The sequence below is a fragment of the Drosophila yakuba genome, chromosome X, assembly GCF_016746365.2.
Source record: "Drosophila yakuba strain Tai18E2 chromosome X, Prin_Dyak_Tai18E2_2.1, whole genome shotgun sequence".
In the NCBI taxonomy this organism is placed as follows: Eukaryota; Metazoa; Arthropoda; class Insecta; order Diptera; family Drosophilidae; genus Drosophila; species Drosophila yakuba.
The window spans coordinates 959,876-979,633 of record NC_052526.2 but is presented as its reverse complement, the minus strand read 5'-3'; the positions used below and the strand labels follow the sequence as shown (position 1 = coordinate 979,633).

The 19,758-nt window shown below is 42.6% G+C and overlaps 1 protein-coding gene across 1 annotated transcript in view; it reads left to right on the top strand.

The window, feature by feature from the left end:
• Positions 1-19,758, top strand: part of LOC6523881 — a 64,741-nt gene that overhangs the window by 1,948 nt on the left and 43,035 nt on the right. The window contains exon 2 of the mRNA XM_002099718.4: positions 13,228-13,360. The gene's annotated coding sequence lies outside the window, so the exon portion shown is untranslated. The remainder of the gene's footprint in view (positions 1-13,227; positions 13,361-19,758) is intronic.

Sequence of the window (19,758 nt, the reverse complement as noted above, 5' to 3'; positions counted from 1 at the left end):
GACCACAAAAACCCAAAAAAAAAACAAAAAATGTGTAAAAGCTACAAAATGGTAAAACGATGGTTTTTAATACAAACAAATAGCTAGACGCAGCTCCAAAAAGCACAATCACTAATGCAAAATGTATCTTTCATAATCGACCTGCTTGAAAGACAGAGATGGGCACAGAGCGAGAGCGAGAGGGATAGAGACAGCGAGAGAGGGTCGGTGAGGGAGAAGGGGCGAACACGACATGATAATAACGGTTCCACAAATTTAGTTGCTACTTTTTTGTGGCTCAGCTTTGTTTCGCTTTGCTTTCTGGCTGTCATTTCACTATGCATCTTCGTCTTCAGTTTTTCACCCCCCCCCATTTTCGTATTTCGCAACGGCGTTCGATATTTTGATTAGAACTCTGGTTGGACACCTCTCAGGTTGATGATGATATCCTACCTCAATTAACTTTTCCCCCCCTACCCCTTTTTCGTTCATTGGGTTTCCTCGTTTCGAGTGGTGTTTGCTCAGTGATTTAACCATTCGTTGTGTTATTTTTCGTTTCCTTTTCTCCCGATGACCGATGACGGGTCTGTCATCATTATCTGTTATCTGTGCTGGTACTTTTTGGTAAAATCAGTTCAAATGGCCAAGTTATGGAATCAGAATGTGTCAGTTCTTATATAAATAGTAACACGAATTTCGTTCGTTTTACGTATGCTTATGATGCAGTGTTTACTTACGCAATGTCATTGTTTAAAATCCACCATCTATTATGCCATTTTGTGTTATTGAAGCTACAGGAAATATATTGCCAAGTAATGGCAAACATTTAATATTAAAGGTATTATTGGAGCCAAATTGAATGAGTTTGTTAGCCCAATTTCTCTGCTCTTTCCAATCACTCATTCCATTCTTTTTCATAGATGTTGCAAGTAAGTCGCCTCAAATTACGCAGATCTGCGAAATTGTAGCTAAAATGCAAATTCATTATGCGGATATGACATGAAGCCCTCCATTTGACGCCAAAAAAGTCACGAACCTCTGCCGCTGTAATGCGAGATACTCGAATCAAATTGGGGGTACAGTGGAGCTCATTAACAACAGCCGGCGCCACCGTTAACTACGCATATTGGATATCAAAGAAAATAAATCCACAAAATCAGTCGGCAATTTTTTTGCCCTTACAAAGCCATCAATCTAAAATTGGCATGGACCGAAGGGCTGGAAAATAATCAAATCAAATCAAAAATACATCAAAGTTTTAATTTTTTTTTGTTTACTGTTTAATTAGTCGATCGGCGGGCGCGTGTGTGTATAATGTACTTATTTGCCAGCGGAGAGAGTAAGTAGATCCCGGGGCACCGCGAAATTTGCACTTTCCCCTCGTTAAGGCTTCCATATTCGACTAATGAAATAATGAAATCGCATTCACGTCTCAACTGTATGAAAGGGAATCCGAAAATCCGAATCCGCAGCTGCACTTAAATCTTCTCGCTGCTCGATTAATTGGGCAATCCGTGAACTGTTAATTTGCCACAGTTGACGTTCATATTCATCGGCAAACAAATGGATTAATTAATCGGAGGTTAGCTTAGCATCAACGATTACTTTCCTTTGTTTCAATGAGTAATTAATTGGGAAGAGAACAAGTGCCCATCGGATTAAAAATGTAATTTAACAATCGCCAAACATCGCTTAGACGTTAGCTTCAGGTTAATTTGAATCGAAATCTATTGTTTTCAAATAACAAATATTGCCATTACTGTGTTATCGAAATAATCGATACATTTGAACTATCGCCAAATTCGTCAAGTCTTTGACTGCCTGGTGCTCACTCTGTTCCCATTATTGCAATTCTATATATAAAGTGGAAGCGGACCCCCAGCTCTTCTCACATCGTGCCACACGAAATGCTTGCCTCTAGTTAATTTTCGCCGTTTCTGATTTTTTTAGGTTTCTTGATTTATTTTGCCTTTTTTCTTGAAGAAGTCGGAGAACGAAGAAGCAGCAACGGCGGCTAAATATAAAATTATTTGAAGCCAAGAGGCTGACGACGAGGGGCCAAAAGGAGGGAAATGAGAAATAAAACCATGCAATGCCAGACAATTGTGGCAAGACCAAAAAAAGCAAGAAGAAAAGCTGCGTCAATTGCATCGACCATCAGATACCCGTTAGTTATTTAGTTATATCGAGATCGCAACGTTCATACGGACGGACATGGCTAAATTCAGTTGGCTTGTAATCGTGACCTAGGATGAATAAACTTCATAGGGTACACGCTATTCAACAAACACAATATACCCCTTCATCCCAAGAGTAGCCGGTATGAAAAGTAAAGTACAGAGAAGCACAATAAAATTTCACAAAACTGAAACATTCGAATAAAAGGCAGTGAAAAGCGAAGGGCTGCGAATAATAATAGGCTCAGTTTACAATAAATCAGCCAGCGAACGGAAAATGCTGTTTAGCTGCCACCTACCGAAATCTCGGATCTGCAACCATTTTATCTTTGGTCGCAACTCTTGATTTTTACCGCCATTGCCAGGCGGTAGGCGGTATATTTATCTATGTTGTCTTTTGTTGTCTGCTTAACAACGGATTTGTGACTGGGAATTAGGGCCAGCAGACTGGAGAGTCGCCGACCTTGAGTCGTTATCTCCGGCTGTCTGGAGTATCTGTTGTCTGGAGTATCTTTTCCTGCTCACGCGCAAGTGTAGAAAAGTTTTTCCCCAGCTGAGACATCCTTTTTCCCCCATATTAAGCGCAGCCTTCGATTTTCCCCCGAAAAGAACTTGCGGAGTAATTGTTTGCCGCTTGCCAACTTATGTTGTTGCCACATCTGCGCAACACGTGTGCTGCTGCTGCACTGTTGCTGTTGCATTTGCCCCTTGCAAGGGTTATACCTCACGCACCCCCCTTTGCTGCCCCCTTTGGTTGAAACTCCGTCCTTCTGGGGGCGTATTTGTGTCGCCCTTATTTTTTCTCCGTCGAGTGCACTTCGCCAACTTCGCGTCAGAGTCCGAGTCCAAAAACTCCAAAGTCGTCGTGTTAATGTCGTGTGTATGTATGCACGTACCAACACAGTGGCGGTGCGAACATTAGGCTTTCCGTTGCCAAATAATGGATTTGCTTTAATAGTTAAGGGCGACAAAAAAGGAATTACTAATTATGGATTTGCATATGCATATTTAATCGTATCCTTTGAGATGCAACTGCAAAGTAGACCCTTGGCATTTTAAAGGAAGCATCTCTAATATTTTGGTCGGATCTGTTAAAATGTCATGTTTGTGCATATGTGATTGTTGTTCAGTTGTTTTTTTGTGTGTAATTAAAATAATAATGCGGTGTTCAGTGTTCAGAGTTGAAACTGGAGTTGGTGGTGGAGCCAAACACACAAAAAAAAAACCTTAAAAAACGTAAAAAAATAATGGGGAAAATTATAGAGGGTGGGCGTGGTTAAGTTGATGAGAGAACTTTGGGGTGGGGTGGGGGGTGTGGTGTATGTGGAGGAGGTGGAGGAGGTGTGAATAATTTGGTGGCACATGTGGGTGCTCAGATGCTTTTTGCCCTGCAATTGTTGTTTAACCAGCGAGTTTTTCGGGGAGCGAGGTTTCCCTTTTGTTTATTCTCTGCATTTGACTCTGGTTTTTCCGCTGGCTTTTTTTGATTCTGCTCGTTTTTGCCTTGATTTCTTGCTTGGCATTTAGACTGCACCGCGTGTAACCCTCGGAATGGATTATTCTGATAGCCTGGGACTTGGTTTCGGATTTGAGGTGCGGTAATGGTGATAATGTTAATGCTGATGGTAATGATGGCCACCATGCAATGTTGTGAGTGGAAAAGTTGAATGGATGATCCCATCTGGTCTGCAAATGTATTACGCGCTTCCAATTCTTGCTTAATGGAACCGAACTTCATTATTTTCGTTTGTTACTCTACGTATTATTGGGAGTAAGTAATGTTTTTAATCCTCTGTACGTTCAATCTTTCCTTATCCTTTTCCCTTTTAATCATTTTGCTTTCAACAAAACTCATATGGCAACAAGTTGGTCACAATCCACTCACTCACAGATGATGTGGTTGTATCCTGCCAGTGGAAAGGCAACTCCCTTTAAAGGGGATGCAAATTCAAGCATAAGGATGTTTGCATTTATAATCAAATGGGAAGATGCACATAAAACTCAAAGTTTCATGTAGAAAAACAATAGCAAAGGAGGAAATGCAAATATAATTTACTAATAAAAAGAAACAGTTATAGAAATTTAAACTAAACTAACCCTCTACTCATAAAAATCGATTGTTTCAATCCTCAAGACCAAAAACCATCTTATAAAAACAGCAATGTGGGGTTAGAACCAACAACAATTCTTAAAAATTGATTGAATGCGATGCAATGATTGATTCAAGTTGAAACCCCAGTTGAAGTGGCTGGAGAAGAAGCTAAGAAGGAGAAATGAAGAGTTGATGCTGAGAAAAAATGTGCAAAGGCAACCGGTTTCTGCAAGTTACTTTTCGTTTGTTGCTGTTGCTGCTCAGTGTTGTTGCTCAGTGTTATGTGTATGCCTTAAACAAATTCCTGCTGTTTTAGGAATAACTTAGAGCCAAACACAGGGACGTGGAGCAAAAAGGGGGATCACTAGCTGGGAAGCCGGCCACACATGAGCGACTGCACGTAGACAAAACCAAAAAACCCCGGTGATTATTAATAGAGTCCAAGAATTCGAATCATCGTTAAATCTCGGAAAGCTTATGTGTCAGCAACTTCCAGTGCGGCACACGGCACTTTCATTGCCACAATACTTCACGCGGAATGCTCTCAATACCTCGTTTAAAATTCCATTATCATTCGGTCATATACGATGTTTTTTAATTATGCAAGCCAAATTATACAAATGTTTATCGTTGCATTAAGCGATAAATAATAATAAATTAATTATTAAAAAAAACCGTGAACGGCTTAAAAAAATATAGATAGTCGGAGAGAGAGAGAGCTGGGAGCCGCGATTGTGATTGCATTTCAGGGTCATGCGATGGTCCCGAAATGGAGCCAAAAAGAAATCTTCTCATGCGTGCCACACGCGCAGACATTTCACCGTAGATATGCCATAAGCTAGTACACACGGTACTAGCAATGGTGGTGTGCGTTGCCAATTGAGAAGCTGGCAACTTGCACTATGTGGCCGTTCACATACATACATACAGCAGCCATACATACATACATGCATACACAGCAGACACATAAACAAGGGGACCAGCCACATGCCACATTTCTTGCCACATGGCCACAACAGCGCCAATGCAAAAAGGAGCTGGGATCTTACACAGTTGGCGAATACTCTGCATTGCCTGCGATAGAGAGCGCTTTCAGATCACCCAATATTATGCCAAAAAACATACCAAAAGGAAGCGCCCAAGATTTATGCCCACCCAATACTTTCGTGTCAGTGCCTACTCCAAACGCAGGAGATCTCCGCCAGCAGATCTACCCCGAACTGCTGAACTGGTACAGCCTCTTCTCCAGGCTTCTTCCGCAGTCTTCAGCTGCCCTCTCCCGGTTCACTGGTTTGGTTTACTTTGGCACTTGGGGCAGGTTTGTTTTCTGAGCATCATCTCCTTCGTTCGTGTCTCGCACATTGTACAACCGGTAACTGAAGCTGAACTGAAAAACAGCAGAAAAACGAAAAACGAGCTGCTCCTGCGGTTTGGACTCTAGGTGGAAATGCTCTTCGCAGGGGGTGTTGCTGGGGGATGAGGAAGGGGGTTGAGGAGTGGTGACCCAAGTGTCGGCATCTTTTCGTGTTCCATTCCATTTAGTTCTGGCATAGCTGCAGTGGGTTTTGTGGTCGTGGAGATGCTACGGTCACAAATTGAAACGGATGTTGCAGCCGAAGTTTTCGGTGGAAAAACAAAATATATTTTTTAATTCTACTCAGAAAACGAACTATATACGGTATTTTTTCGTTTCAATTCGCTATGAAAGTGTTATTTTTTCGGCATCGCCATTGAAAAAGTTCAATATTTTCTACTTTCTACCCCGCTTTTATTACTAGTATTTAGTTTTGTTTGTTTTTTGAGTCGCAACTGCACCTTTTAAAGCTGTCTACCCTGCGCAAAAATGCCTGCTCGCCTCTGCCACTTGACGAAAAAATGGCCAACTGAGGGCAAATGGCCAAAAAGCTTTTTGTTGCTGGGGCTGAAGCCCTGCATTTTGCATTTTCGACTACGACTTCAGCTTGGGCTTTGGCTTGAAGAGCAGGGAGCCCAGGGCTTGTCAACGCTTAAAAGTCCGCCCCCGGCTTTTGGCCCCCACTTTGGCACCGCCCACTTTATGCAAATGCACGTGAAAATATTCAAAATATTTTTTGCTGTATTTTTTGCTCCCTTCTGCCGTAGTTGCTTTCAATTTCCCAGGCTGTCCCATCTGCCTTTTTAGTTTCCCCCACTAAGCCCATCGACGTTTTTCGATTATTGCGCATACTTTCGCCCCCGTCGATGACGATGACGATATGCCGATGGTGCTGATGGTGCTGATGTTGCTGATGTTTCGCCGCCTCATTTTGTCTTTTTTTCATTTTCCATTTTCCATTCTCTATTTTCTTTGTTTTTTGGTTTTCCGCTTTGTTTCGCCTCCAAATTTGTCATCGACTGAAAATGTCGTCCCTTTCGTGCCCGTGCCCGTCCCCGCTTTTCGCATTTTTCCCCCGGGGGTAAATGCAGTTGAAAGGACGTGGGCGAGAATATCCTGGAGGAACTAAAGTTGGGCTTGGGCTTGCAATACTCTTGGTGTGGATTGGAGGACTGCCGAAGCTATTTATGATTTTATGGGATTATGTGCGAACAACCCGTTATCCATTGGTACCTAAAGCTGAAAACATTGTTAAATACCTTGGATACTACGACTATCCGTGCAGCCACAAAAGAGTATCAATTGCAACGTTGAGAAACTGAACTTAATGGAGGGGCAATCGATGAGGACTTTGGTAGACTTATTACACTGCAACCAAAATGTGGCAGCGCAGGTGGGAACGGCCTTTGTGCATTCAAGCGAGGAGCGACGCTCTGTCTGCTCGCTTCTCCAGACCCGTTTGTTGCTTCTTCGGGAAAAAAAGAGACGCCTCTTCTGTGCAGTGGGTCCCCTGAAATACCGCACCCATGTATGCCGATTGTTCGCCGCATTTCGGCTTCGAGTGAAAACTGCATTGCCATCGATAGATGGTTATAAAATGTCATGATTTTCGAATCCTACCGACCCGGAAAAAATAAAAACAAACCAAGTGAAACTGCGGGCAGATCCCAGTAGGTTCCACTCGAGCTTCTTAGAGGCAGCCGATCCCAGCCGACGGTCGATAAAGTTGTCGTGTCATAGGTGCTGCAATGGAGTGGTTCCAACGGTCTTATGCAATCGCCTTTGAAATCGCATTTGAACGTGTGTTGTGGAGAGGATCTGTAGACGGAGAATCCATAAATGCATCGATGGGTTTTCTACAGTCTCATTGAGTGTTCGATATTTCGAGATTTATGGATCAACAATAGAAGAATAATAGATGAAGCACCCAAAAAATCGATTATATTTGCAACTGATCAGCCGGATCAACGAGTTCAGATCAGGTGCAGTGCAGAGTCATCATCAGAGTGAGTTCTTCGCGAGATCGATCTTGTTGAACTAGCATGACACTCGCCAATCTGCCAATCTGCTAATCTGCCAATCTGCGTGCCACGTTTCCAGTTTCCAGTTGGCCTGCCGTCCAAAACATAGACAATTGCTCAATTAGACAGCCCTGACCCGAGTCAACCAACCGATATGTGCAAATCTGGCCAAACCGAACACGAGCCGAATGTTTGTGCGCCAAGTTAAGAGGTTGCGGCTTGAGCAGGGCCCGAAATGAGTTTGCTTTTATTTGCTATTTGGCCCGGCTTAATTTGCACAGATGCATGCATATACTCACAGCCCAGAGGCCAATGGTCAGCGACCCATAAACCAATTTCCCTAACCAAATACATGGAAAAACTGAAAATCTCTGCGCTGGTTTAGTGCTTAATTAAATTTAAAGTAATACTCGAGAGAATTATACATATATATGTTGCAGGTGTTCATAGCTCACATATTTACACAGACTACAATATACAAGACTCTCGGTATATCAAATCTATTTCATACATATTGTTTTGCCTACATGTGGAAATTAATCTTAGTAAGGCATGACTACAATTTTTCAGGCACGAATGCGATGACTTCGTTTCTTCGCATCTTTTTGTTTCGTTAATCTGTTCGCCATATCTCTCATTGTTTTTGGTTTTTATTTTTTTTCCATTTTAGTTTTTTTATTCAAGGGGGCTAGAAGGGGGAAAGTTGCCCAAGGCACCTTCATTTTCATTTTCATTTCCATTTTCATCTCGATCTCGAGAGCACCGCTTTGATAGATAGCTGTATAGGTTTGGCTGTCATAAAGGAGCGAACAGTATTGAGAAACTTTTACTTTTCAATGCAAATACCACAGTATTGGCACAGTGGCGTGCCAATCCCCAAAAACGTTCAATTTGCACTCGCAATTGGGGCCGCCCCACTCGGCTCAGTTCGAATTGTGGACAAAATGCAAAATGTAAAGACACAAATCTTCGACCGCAACAGGCGTAGATATCCCCTTGTTTCCGCCATTTCCAGTTTGATCCCCGAATTTAACCTTGGCTTCCTGGGGCAGCTGCTGCAAGTCAATGGCGCTACGTTTATTGCCCAACCAAACCACTGTGGCACTGCCGATCCCCTTACGTTAAAGTCCATATTTTTGGGGCCACCTTGAGTCTGTTTTTCATTTTATGTATTCGCGCTTTGCGAAAAATGTCAAAAGCGACATGCCCTCCCACCTGAAGACTTGGGCGGTAAAACGAGGGAAAATTGAGATAGGTTGCGACCAAGCAAATGCAATTTTCTTCAGAGGTGAGTGGGGGAAAATTGTTGGTTTAAGTCAATTGCTCGTAGTCTGCTCAGCTTTCCATTCCTAGTATCTAAAATCACTTGATCTGAAGACATACCCATACATTCAACACTTGGTTTTGGAATCCAGTTAATTGGTACTCTGTGCACTGCCATATTTACCGCCTTTGACGTTTTCACCTGCGCATTTCACCCCCTCCCACGAAGTCGCGACTACGCCCCTAACAATCCACCGCCTCTTAACATATTTGTGCAGCACAAACAGTTAAGCAGCTTATCAGCGAGGAAAGGGGTTAAACCACAGGCGTCAAGTGGAGGGATTGGGACTCGGATTCAGTTTCAGATTCAGATTGGTCTGCTGTTCGGTCTGCTGCGGTTGGGTTCCCGGTTTTCGGTTTTTGGTTTTTGGCTTTCGGTCAGCTATGGTCAACACTGGTCATTGGAACCAACCCCCAATCGTGCACGGGAAAAAAAGCTTCATCAGCACATGTCAAATACATAAAGCCGGGATAAAGCTGTCGTTTTTGTTGTATCTGCAATTATTTCAGTTTAATGTCCTTAGTAAAACTCGTTATACAATTACTCAATATATACCATGGATTCTTAAAGAGCTGATCGTGTAGGTTTTGTTTTCTGTGTAGACACACGATGTTAGCTATTATTTTGGTTTTTTGTCGTGCGAAACCAAGCTTAGTTTATTTGCCCTGCTTATGAATAATTTGCATTCGGACACTTTTGTCAACGATTGCTGGACTGAAATCAGCTGGGTCTCAGGCTGAATGGATGGATTGGTATTTTTTGCAGATTTCCCTGATTTGCGATGGGAGATAGGGGACTTTGGGGATTAGGATTTTGAGTTCTGGCCATGATAAATCGCCTTCGAAATGCTGGCTTGCGTTGGTTATTTGTTTGCCACGCCTCCCCTCCGAAAGAAACTGGTTTCCATCAGGTTGGGTTTCCGTTCTGCGAACTGGTTCTCATCGTGGACTCACTCCCTAAGCTGGCGGAGAAAACCTGAAGCTGATTGACTAGCTGCCCACTCGTGGAAAGCCCACTGGAACCGTTCTAACTTGGCCACAGTCGGACGGGTTAGCGGGTTAACGTGAAAAATAACCCAAAGGTCCAAACTAGCCACTCTAAGTCTCTATCATAACATGTACATTATGAGTCGGGAGCCGCCTATCTCGTACTGACCACCACCCTCTCTTTCGGCCTACACTCCCATATTTACCATATTCCCCATATTCCTGCTCGAAAATTGCTTACACAACAAGATACAGTATCTCAAAGACACTCGTCCCATGTTTGTTTGCTGGAACAAGGAATCCGAATGGGAAACCCAATAGTGAATACCAGAGTGAGAAAGCTTTCTCAATGCAATTTATAACAATTTCCTACTGTATTTGCCTGGACACGCCCATCGATCACCGCCCAGCTTCTTGCTGCGCCCAAATTTTGCACTATTGAATAATTTCTTAGCTTTCGTTGTGTCTGCTGTAAATGATTACGAGGGTTACAATAAATAAATGTTTCACAATCAGGGGGCTAGCAAAAAATCCAGCCCAATACCCTTGCGAATCCATGGCGAACGTATTATTATTAAATATGCAAATGAAAAATGCTCGAAAGTGTTTGGGTCGGCAGACACAAGTGGGTGGGTGTTATTCCAATGGCAAGGTCAGACCCGATTTATCTCGATTTTCCCAAAATGACCCTCATAACTGTAGGTCCAAGGATAAACATTCTGCTGTGTGTTGTGTTTTTTGTTCTTCTTTCCTCGATTTTCCGGCCGGAAAAGTGCGTGTATTTAGGGACTTTCTTAGCAGGCAACCCACTTTAGAGTGCGTGTGTGTAACTGTTTATTATTTTATAACACTAAGAGCAGCGCAATGCCAAATTGTGTTTATTTTAGGAACCCTTTGCACTATTCGCTTGAAGTTAAAGCACTAGCTCATGTGGTGTTATCGCGTTCGCTCCCCCATCCAATGCCACTAGCCCCTTTTAATGGAAATTGCAGTTGCAGTTGAAATTGCCGGATCCGCACCCCCAACGCCCACCCACCCTTTGCTCATTTTGAGAGCCTCATCATTAATTAAGCACTTAATTAAAACTGCAGCCGTCAAGCAAACGCAGCGAACCAGTGGAAAAAGCGGGGAAACGGGAATGGCGGCGCAAATTGATTAGATGTCATCGCTTTCAACCGTTTTCCAAATAATCGACAACAGTGGAAATACATTTTTAAATGCCAACCGCAAAACCAACAAGCGCCAGCCAACAACAACGCGGGCAGTTCGAGCATTTAATGCTCGATAATCGCGTTAAAAAACATTCGAAATTAACGCAAAACTTTCATTTTTCAACGCTGAAATTGTTGAAGGTGCCCTCGGGACGGAATTTTCAGTCGGTTTATTTTGGTGCCATGATATGGTATCGAATGCTATATAACAATTCGATCCATAAGATGATAATGAGTTCAATTGCACGAAATGGACTACAATAACGGAAATCGGAAATCGGAAAATGAAATGAAATGGAACTGATGCGAAGTGTGCAGGATATGAAAATGGAGTGGAAACGGGAGAAGTAATAAGCACTCATGTTTGGATGTTTGGATGATTTGCAAGGGTATTTTTATTCGATTAAAAGTAAATAAGCGCTTACTACGTCATAAAGTTTACAGTTACTACCCAGGATCACTTCAATGCTCTGCAGTACTGGAAAAACCACGACTGGGGAAAAACCTTAGGAGGTACAAGAGCTACAGAGTTGCTGCCTGCAGATTAAACCCTTGGCTAAAGCTGAAAATTGATTTCTTTTCGAATAAATTTTGTTTGGCGATTTGGCAATCGCCAACATGTTTGCGTTCTAAATTCACTAATTCCCACTTTCCCACTGCGCTGGAAAAATGCTGCCAGCTGTGAAAGCACACATATTTAACCCTCTGTCGCCCATGCCGCCGTGAAATTTTGAATTAATTTTCAGCTCCATAAGAAACACAAAAAAGGAGAAAAAAAAGGAAAACACAAACAGAAACACAAACAACCGCATGCGAAAAAAATCAAAAAGGCAAAATGCAATTTTCACTTTTTTAAACCTAATAAACAAAAACTCTTGACTGAATGACTGACTCCGCCAACGTGTGCATACATATGCAAACATTGCGCATACGACGCGTGTGGCAAAAGCGAAATGAAAAGTCTCTTCCATGTGTGTGTGTGTGTGCGAAAATTGTGAAAAGCGTATTTGGAGCAGAAAATGTAATGTCTGCCCACTCCGCACTCTTCACTTATTTTTGGGGCCGCGCATTTGTTATGCGCTTGAGATTTTGGATTTTACTCCACATTATTTTCCACATTATTTACTTGTTTTCTTTTTTCCCGACGGGTTTCCACCTTTCACGTGACGAACGGACATGGACATACAGCAGAAACGTCCGATAAGACCTGTAATCACATACAGCCGGAAGATAAGATTGCAGCCAAGTCTATCTTTCTATCCTATCTAGTTCAGCAACGAGCAAACAAAACAAAACAATTATCAACCCAAATCGAGCGTAAATTCGTGGGAATTCAGGCCGAAAAGTAAAAATTAACTACCTGTATTTGCGCACATAAGTTTCGGGTATTTTGGCTACACTTATCTGCGTAAGTTCCGACACTCGTTTGCCTTGTGGAAAAATCCAGTGCCGCACAAAAAGCAGATAAGGTAATTAGGCTAGAAGCATTATCTAATCCATATCTTTTGCTCGGCTCCTGATAAGTAGTGCAACGTGGTACATCATTAAACGTAGTCCTATTGCCACACACAGGTGTTCTTTTATGTCGATAGATTGATTGACTGCGGATTTTGCATTTACCATCATCCAATAGGAATCATGGAAAGTTACATAGAGGAATGTAAACTTCCCTATCTTCTGGGTAATTAGAGCTTATCGGGCGCTGATAAACAACTATCAACGGAAGTTGTACACACTCGTAGTTAAAGTTTGTGCTTCCTTCTAGAAACTTATCTCACATTCTCTCTATTGGTCTAATCTGGTTTTATTGTGTTATCAGCTTCTGCTACCTACTATTCAAATACATCGCCTATTTGCAATTTATAAACTAAACTATTGCGCTCTAAGCCCTCTGATGATTATAATGAAATCAAGGGTTTTTATCGAGCTCTTGGAATCAGCTAGTGGTTGCGACATATGCTCGATAAGTGGAGCAGCATTGATTCATCGCTGCGACCTTTTCACGATGAATGGATTAATTAGCAATAATTGAGCTTGACCGACAATAAATGTTTGTTTCTCCAATTGTTTGTTTGTTTTGCAGGTCGCAAGACGGTAGAATCGACTATATAATCGGAGTCATATCTGGCAGCAACATCGGCCACATCAACATCCACATCCACATCAACATTCACATAAACTTCGACAACAACGGCAGCAGACGTCGCTAATTGCAAGTAAGCCATCAACTATAATTTCTAAATCTATATATACTTACACATTGTTATACATCGGGTGGGGAGTAGTCGAGTGGAAAGCTCTCCCCAGAAAACAACACTCGATGTAAATCGCATAACACGACATCCGAAGGCGATGGCGATGGCGACAGCCTGCTCGACTAGCTCAAAGTCCAGCAAAAAGGAAAAACGAACAGCTTCTATGGCTACAGAGTTGCACTGCGAGAAAGCAGTGCAGTCTTAGCTTGAGGTGTACTTGTTTTTAAAGGGTTCTCTTTATACTACATGTTAAACATGTTAAATAGTATTATTGACTTGAAGAGAGCTCTCTAAGTATTCGTTTGTACTGGCTGGTCTAGTTTCTCGCAGTGCAGTGAAACAGCAACACCAACTCGTCTAACTTGTCAGATCGCGTGCCAAGAAATAATAAAGAAAAATCGTGTTACTTAGGCCTGGGCCAAGTAAACAATAACAACAGAGGCAAGAAGCAGCCTCAACACTTTATGCCTAATAATCATAGCCGCAACTGCTGCTCCCTTGCACACTCATACACACCCTGCCCCTGCCCCTTCCCCCTTCCATTTTCCAGACTTTTCCCAGCCTTTTCCCGCCATCAGCAGCATTTTGTGCCATGCGCGCCTGCGTGCCATCTAATTAGCGTGAAACCTCAAACTCCAATCAAGAGCTCCAAGGAGAGCTGGGTACTTGCAGGGGGAGTCATAATCAGAGTTATATCTAGATGCTGGTGAGGCTGCTTTGCGGGTTCGGTGGCCAGAAAAGTCGTTACAGTGGTGACACTCGAATGGGGGCATTCTAGTAGATGGAAATTAATGTAAGATCGCATACTGTACCTATTGAGTACATAGCGAATAACACGCTTGGAGGTAACATGCCTCCTTCGCGCCTTCGAACTCATGCCTCATTGAATCAGAACGGAATTTGTAGGGAAAACCGCAGAGCTTTTGTGTGCAAATCCCCGTTCTGAAGCACTTGCCCAGCTCTGCCCGTAACCGAATCCCTTAATCTCCCTCCAAACTTTGTGGATGGCGAAATATCAGTATCTGTGTATCGCAACTTATTTGCAGTCCCAATGCGCCAGACTAAGCCCCTTTGAGCGGCCTCTGTTTTCCCTTCAATTTTCCACATTTCTCCCCCAGAAAAAGCCTTTACTCACGTCCCCCAAACTATTTCCCCCCCTCCCTGCCACCTTGAAAAGCCATTGAAAAGCACCAAAAACAAGGAGGCAACCGGAGTCCGGGGGCGTGTGTGGCAAAAACGGGGTAATTGCGGCCGCAGACAACATGCTAATTAAAAGCTACTTTGCCAGCCGCATTAATATACACAAAAACACCGCAAAAATCATGCGTCCTTGCCGCTTGAAGGGGTTGCAGGGGTTAGGGGGATAGCCGCCCAATTCGGGAGGATTTCCCTGAATGAATGACAACAATTTGCATTTGTTGCGTTGTGAAAATGCCAAAAGGTACACAGAGAAAACCTAATACCTTCGAAGTCTGGATCGACTTAATATATCTAAAAAACATGTTAAAGACTTTTGCTAGAATGGTTATGAAATAATATAATATATATGTATGCATATATGATACTATAAAGTGTAGAAGCAGATAAGATAAGATGCTTTTGATCTGTTTTTGTTAGCTGTGTACGCACCCCTCTTATCCCTTGAAGAATTAAAGGTTTTTGGAAAGTCAGCGGGGCAAGGGGACAAAGGAGCAGACAAGCGGATGAGGGAGTTTTTCCAGGGAAGGCTAAGAGGGGATCATCTTGTCCTGATGGGTTTGGTGGCTTTATTTTCAATTCGAGGCATATTGCACCAATTCCACATTGAAAACTTTGCTTACAAATGAACAGCAAATGGGCTTTAGGAAAAGTCCGCTAATTACCTGATACAAAGAGTACTTAGTACTTGGAACGACTTTTCAGTAGGGCTTGATGACCGAAGGCTTCAAGATTTAAGCTATTATTGAAGGTAATTGCGTGCCCTCCCAAAAATAAGATTTTCTTTAAAATGACTTTCTAAATTAATTCTATTCTATCGCCACTTGGATCAAATGGAAGATAAACCCAGGCAAGAAAGGGTGAAGAAACATAAAATTGAATAATGCCGAGTGGAAACTTTTCGTTTGTTTTGAACACACATAAAACGGGATAAAACAAACAGGTTGTGGGGGTTTTCAAAGATCTGTACGGACTGTACGGAAAAGCTGCAACTACAACTGCAACTGCGAGAGCAAGTGCAAGTGCTCACAAAGTTTTCATTCCGCTAAAACAGATTCCCCACACTTTCAGTTCGTCCAGTTTCAGTTTGCCTCCCCAAATTTTTGCTCCTCTCTTTCAGTTCGCTGTCGAATTCATGCCGTACGAAAATTTATGACTGTCAAAATGTAAAGTGAAGTGGGGGAAAGCAAACTTGAACTGCGAAAGTGTTAAGTCACCAGGGGTGGCGACAACTTTTGGCTTGAATCTCTTCCTTAACCCGACCACTTTACTCGTTGCCCCGACTCGGCGAGAGGAACTTTAAGCACTGGCATTTTTCGCGAAACTGTCGCAAAAAATTGAGGATTTTCGCATAATTAATGGCTCACAAAGAGTTAAGAGGAGGAATGGTAAACTACTTTGTGGAGCGGCCATAAGTTCCGAAACGAGATCTTCGGATTCGCTTAAAATATAGTGTAGGAACTATCTGGCCTGGTGGTACGTGATTATTTCATATTCATTATTCCAAGAAAAGCAGCATGTGCTAAAATCGAAACGAATTGCAGAAAACAAAGAAAAACTGACGGATGCCGAACATCTCGAAACCTTTACTTCTCCTCTCCGCGTTGCACATGCATCATGTATTCCATGCAATTGCAATTGCAATGGCAACTGCAACTGCAACTGCAAGTGCAACTCTTCAGTCTTCAGTCCTCGTTGGTGTTATTAAATGTTCCTATTTGGCTGGCAGCTCCTTAGCACGCCGCTTCCCTAATGCGTTTAAAAATAAGTACCCAAGTCGCTTCCCTCCACGTCGCCACTTCAGCGTTCAATGTTCCCAGTTGATGTGGCTGCTGTTGCAAGATTGCCGGTGCCGTGTTGCTGTGTTGCCGTTTCTACTGCCACGTTGTCGCCGTGTGGCACTCACTGCCTAAGTAATTGATGCGGAGTGCGGAGTGCGTAGTGCGTCCAGACAGATAGAAGTCTGCCATTTCCCTCGAGGTTTCCTTTAAGTACACATTCACTTAATTTTAACTTTGTGTATCATTAATGTAGTTTTCCTGTAACCAGTGCGAAATATAACTAATTTTCTAGCGGCTGAAACTTTACAATCATTTGTTGAGTGTTTTGGTCAAGCACTGCATGATTTATTTACAATAATTTGTTATTTATTAAACACCACTAGACGTAGACACACAATGTGCAAAATCCTCTTTGTGAGAGCACAGAATGTCATTTCATCAGCGAGATGGCAAATGGATTCCGTTTGGCACTTCCCTCTTGAGTTGCCTTTCGGAATTCGCCACGTTTTTGGCATTGTTAAGAATTTCTATTTTATATTTGAGGCAACACAACGTTACTCTACCAGAACTCAGAGCTCAGAACTCAGCTTCGATTTTATTGTTAACACTATGATGCCCAAAAGGGAAAAGGAGGCAGCGGCAGCGGCATCTACACAATCAATACGATTTACTGTTGCAAATGTGCAACTTTCAGCTACCAAAATGCGCTTAACTTTCATTGTTGCATTCAGCAATTGATTGGCTCTGAGGGCCGAGCTGTAGCTGTGTATATAACTATATAAATAGCAGTGCAAGATGCCCAAGGATATGGAATCCTCCACCGTCATCGTTTTGATATCGAATCAAATTTTTTTTAATATATGCAACAAAGTTTTTTATTTGGACTAGCGTACTATTATTTTCCGTTTTTTGCGTAAATAATTATCAGTATTTTGATCACAGCATTCGAAATAGTGGTCCAAATATGGAATGTCATACCTCGTTGAGTTCGTAATTAAATTTCCTATCCTCAAAATCCAGTAACTCGAAATTCTAATTTTTGGCCATTTTTTACAAAAAATGCGAAAATTTGGCCAAAAATTATTTTAACACAGTCGGTCAAAAGGTGATTTGGTTGGTTAGTATTGATAATTGGGAGTACAAAAATGTAATTCTTTTAACTTTCTGACCATTTTTAGTCAAGTTATACCAAAAATACCAATCGTAAATATTGAAATTTTGGCGAAAAGTCAAATTACCTCGAGAAGAAATATCCAGAGTGGCTTACAAGAATGTTGCCTACTTTCCGGGGACTTTGCTTACCGTCTGCTGCACGAATGCAAATTCTGATTTTAATTAGGCAAAAAGGACGCTTGCCTTTTCACCTTTTCACCTTTCACTTTTGGAAAACGGAGATGGAAAGCTCCAGTTCGAGTTCAAGGGCATCGGGCACTGAGCACCGGGCAAAAGGACAAAACAAAGCGTGTCGCGTCGAGTTGCCACTGTTGACTTGATTATAAGATAAAATCTAATTAAAGAAGTTCAACTTAAGATGTCAACTTAATTTAAAAATGCCACCGTGACCCTTAAACCCGTAAGCCCGTAAACCCGTCGAGAAATGTAGATCCTGGTGTAGTTGTAACCCAACTCTCATCCCCCTTACAGCTTGGGTTGGGTGTCTGTCATCAGCACAAACATCCTAATTACCAACTTTTTGCCAAGACTTTGGCTCTCATCAATGGACAAGAAAGTGTACACTGGCAGCTGGAGGGGCAGAAAGTGGGCCATGGATCGTTCGTTGGGTCAGTGGAGCGCTCCACTTTACATGGTTCTGTTTCGCTGTCATCGTCATCGTCATCGTCTTCGTCGTCGTAGTCGTAGTCGTAGTCGTCGACTAATTACGTTTTGTGCAAATGGACAGGCGTCACCTAATGACCCAAAGCTGGCTACAAAATCGGAAATTGGTGGGGGGAATTGATGGAATGGGAAAAGAAAGGGGAAAAGGGAAAGGGTACTCAAAAATGTGTTCGAAGAGTTTCCCCCCTCGTTACGCACTTTCGTAGAGCTTAGAGTACATTTGTAATGGCCTTCATTACATTGATTGGCTGAACCCATCAAAAAAAGGGGCGTAGGTTGGGAAAAAGTGGCCGAGGGGTTTAGAAGCCTTTTCTAGCCAATGCATCCATCGTTGCAGATGCATGGTAAAAGGAAGCAATCGATTTATATTCGGTAATCGAGTACCTTTCCAAAAGAGAGATCAATAAAGACTGCCAACGCTGAATATAATTGGGTAAAATGATATCCCTGCCAGTTTCTGCTGCTCATTTTCTGCTCTGTTCTGGTCGCACTATTCCCCTGCTTCGTGTGGAATTTGTTGGTTATTTTCTGCTTCACCTAATAGCTTTGAAATGAGTTTGACTTTTTCCGTTTGCAGTTTGTTTATTGTTTGTTTGTTCGTTTGGAGCATTTGGCTCATAATGCAGGCGATGGCCAAAGTTCATTAAACGGAGTCGCCATTGGAGGATTGCGACTACTACGTACCCCTTAAGCTGGGTCTCGAAAATTTGTTTATGTCAACGCAGAATGGCGTGATAAATTCAAGCCAACACGCTTACTACTTGGAATACCACAAAGAGGTGATTGGAAATGTTCTACCCATTGCATATCCGTAGTCAAGACATTGACATTCTTAGGGACAAGTGCACAGTGGGTCTAACCTTCCACAAAGGGGTATTGCAAACTTATTCTCCAACTTGTGCTCCAACTGGGCCGCAGACAACATTAGCGGTTGTCCATGCTCCAAATGGGAAGCCAAGCCGCCTCATTGCCACCCGCTCTTGGCCAATATTTTCAGCATATGTTGAAAAGTTTTGCGCATTGGCAATCAAAGTGGTGCGGCGGCCGACTCTTTGATTTCTGTTTCAATTCGTTGCGAATGCAAATGCCAAATCTCATTGCTCATACGCCCAGTGGTCCGTATCCGTGTCCGTATTCGTATGCCCACTTTGGCCACTCCCCTTTTCATCGCCCTGCTGCTGGTCCACTTTCAAGCAGCGACCACTTATCGTGGTCGTTTGAAGTTTTTATCCTTATTTATCTTCATAAAATATTCATGCACTCTGCTCTCCATGTGTGTGTGTGTGGTGTGGTGTGGTGGTGTGTCCTTTTTCTCTTTTGCTAGTGAAACTGGTAGTGGAAGCCACTTGAACTTCGGGATTGAGCACTCAGCACTCACCACTCAGCACTCAGCTCTCAGGTGCCGCCAGGTCCAGTCGGGAATTCAGGATTCAGGATGCAGGATGCAGGATTCAGTATTCGCCCTGCCCACTTTCAGTTCCTGCTTTTCAATTAAAAATTGTTTTTCACTACATTTGAGTTGATTGATTTTTAATTGATTTCAAT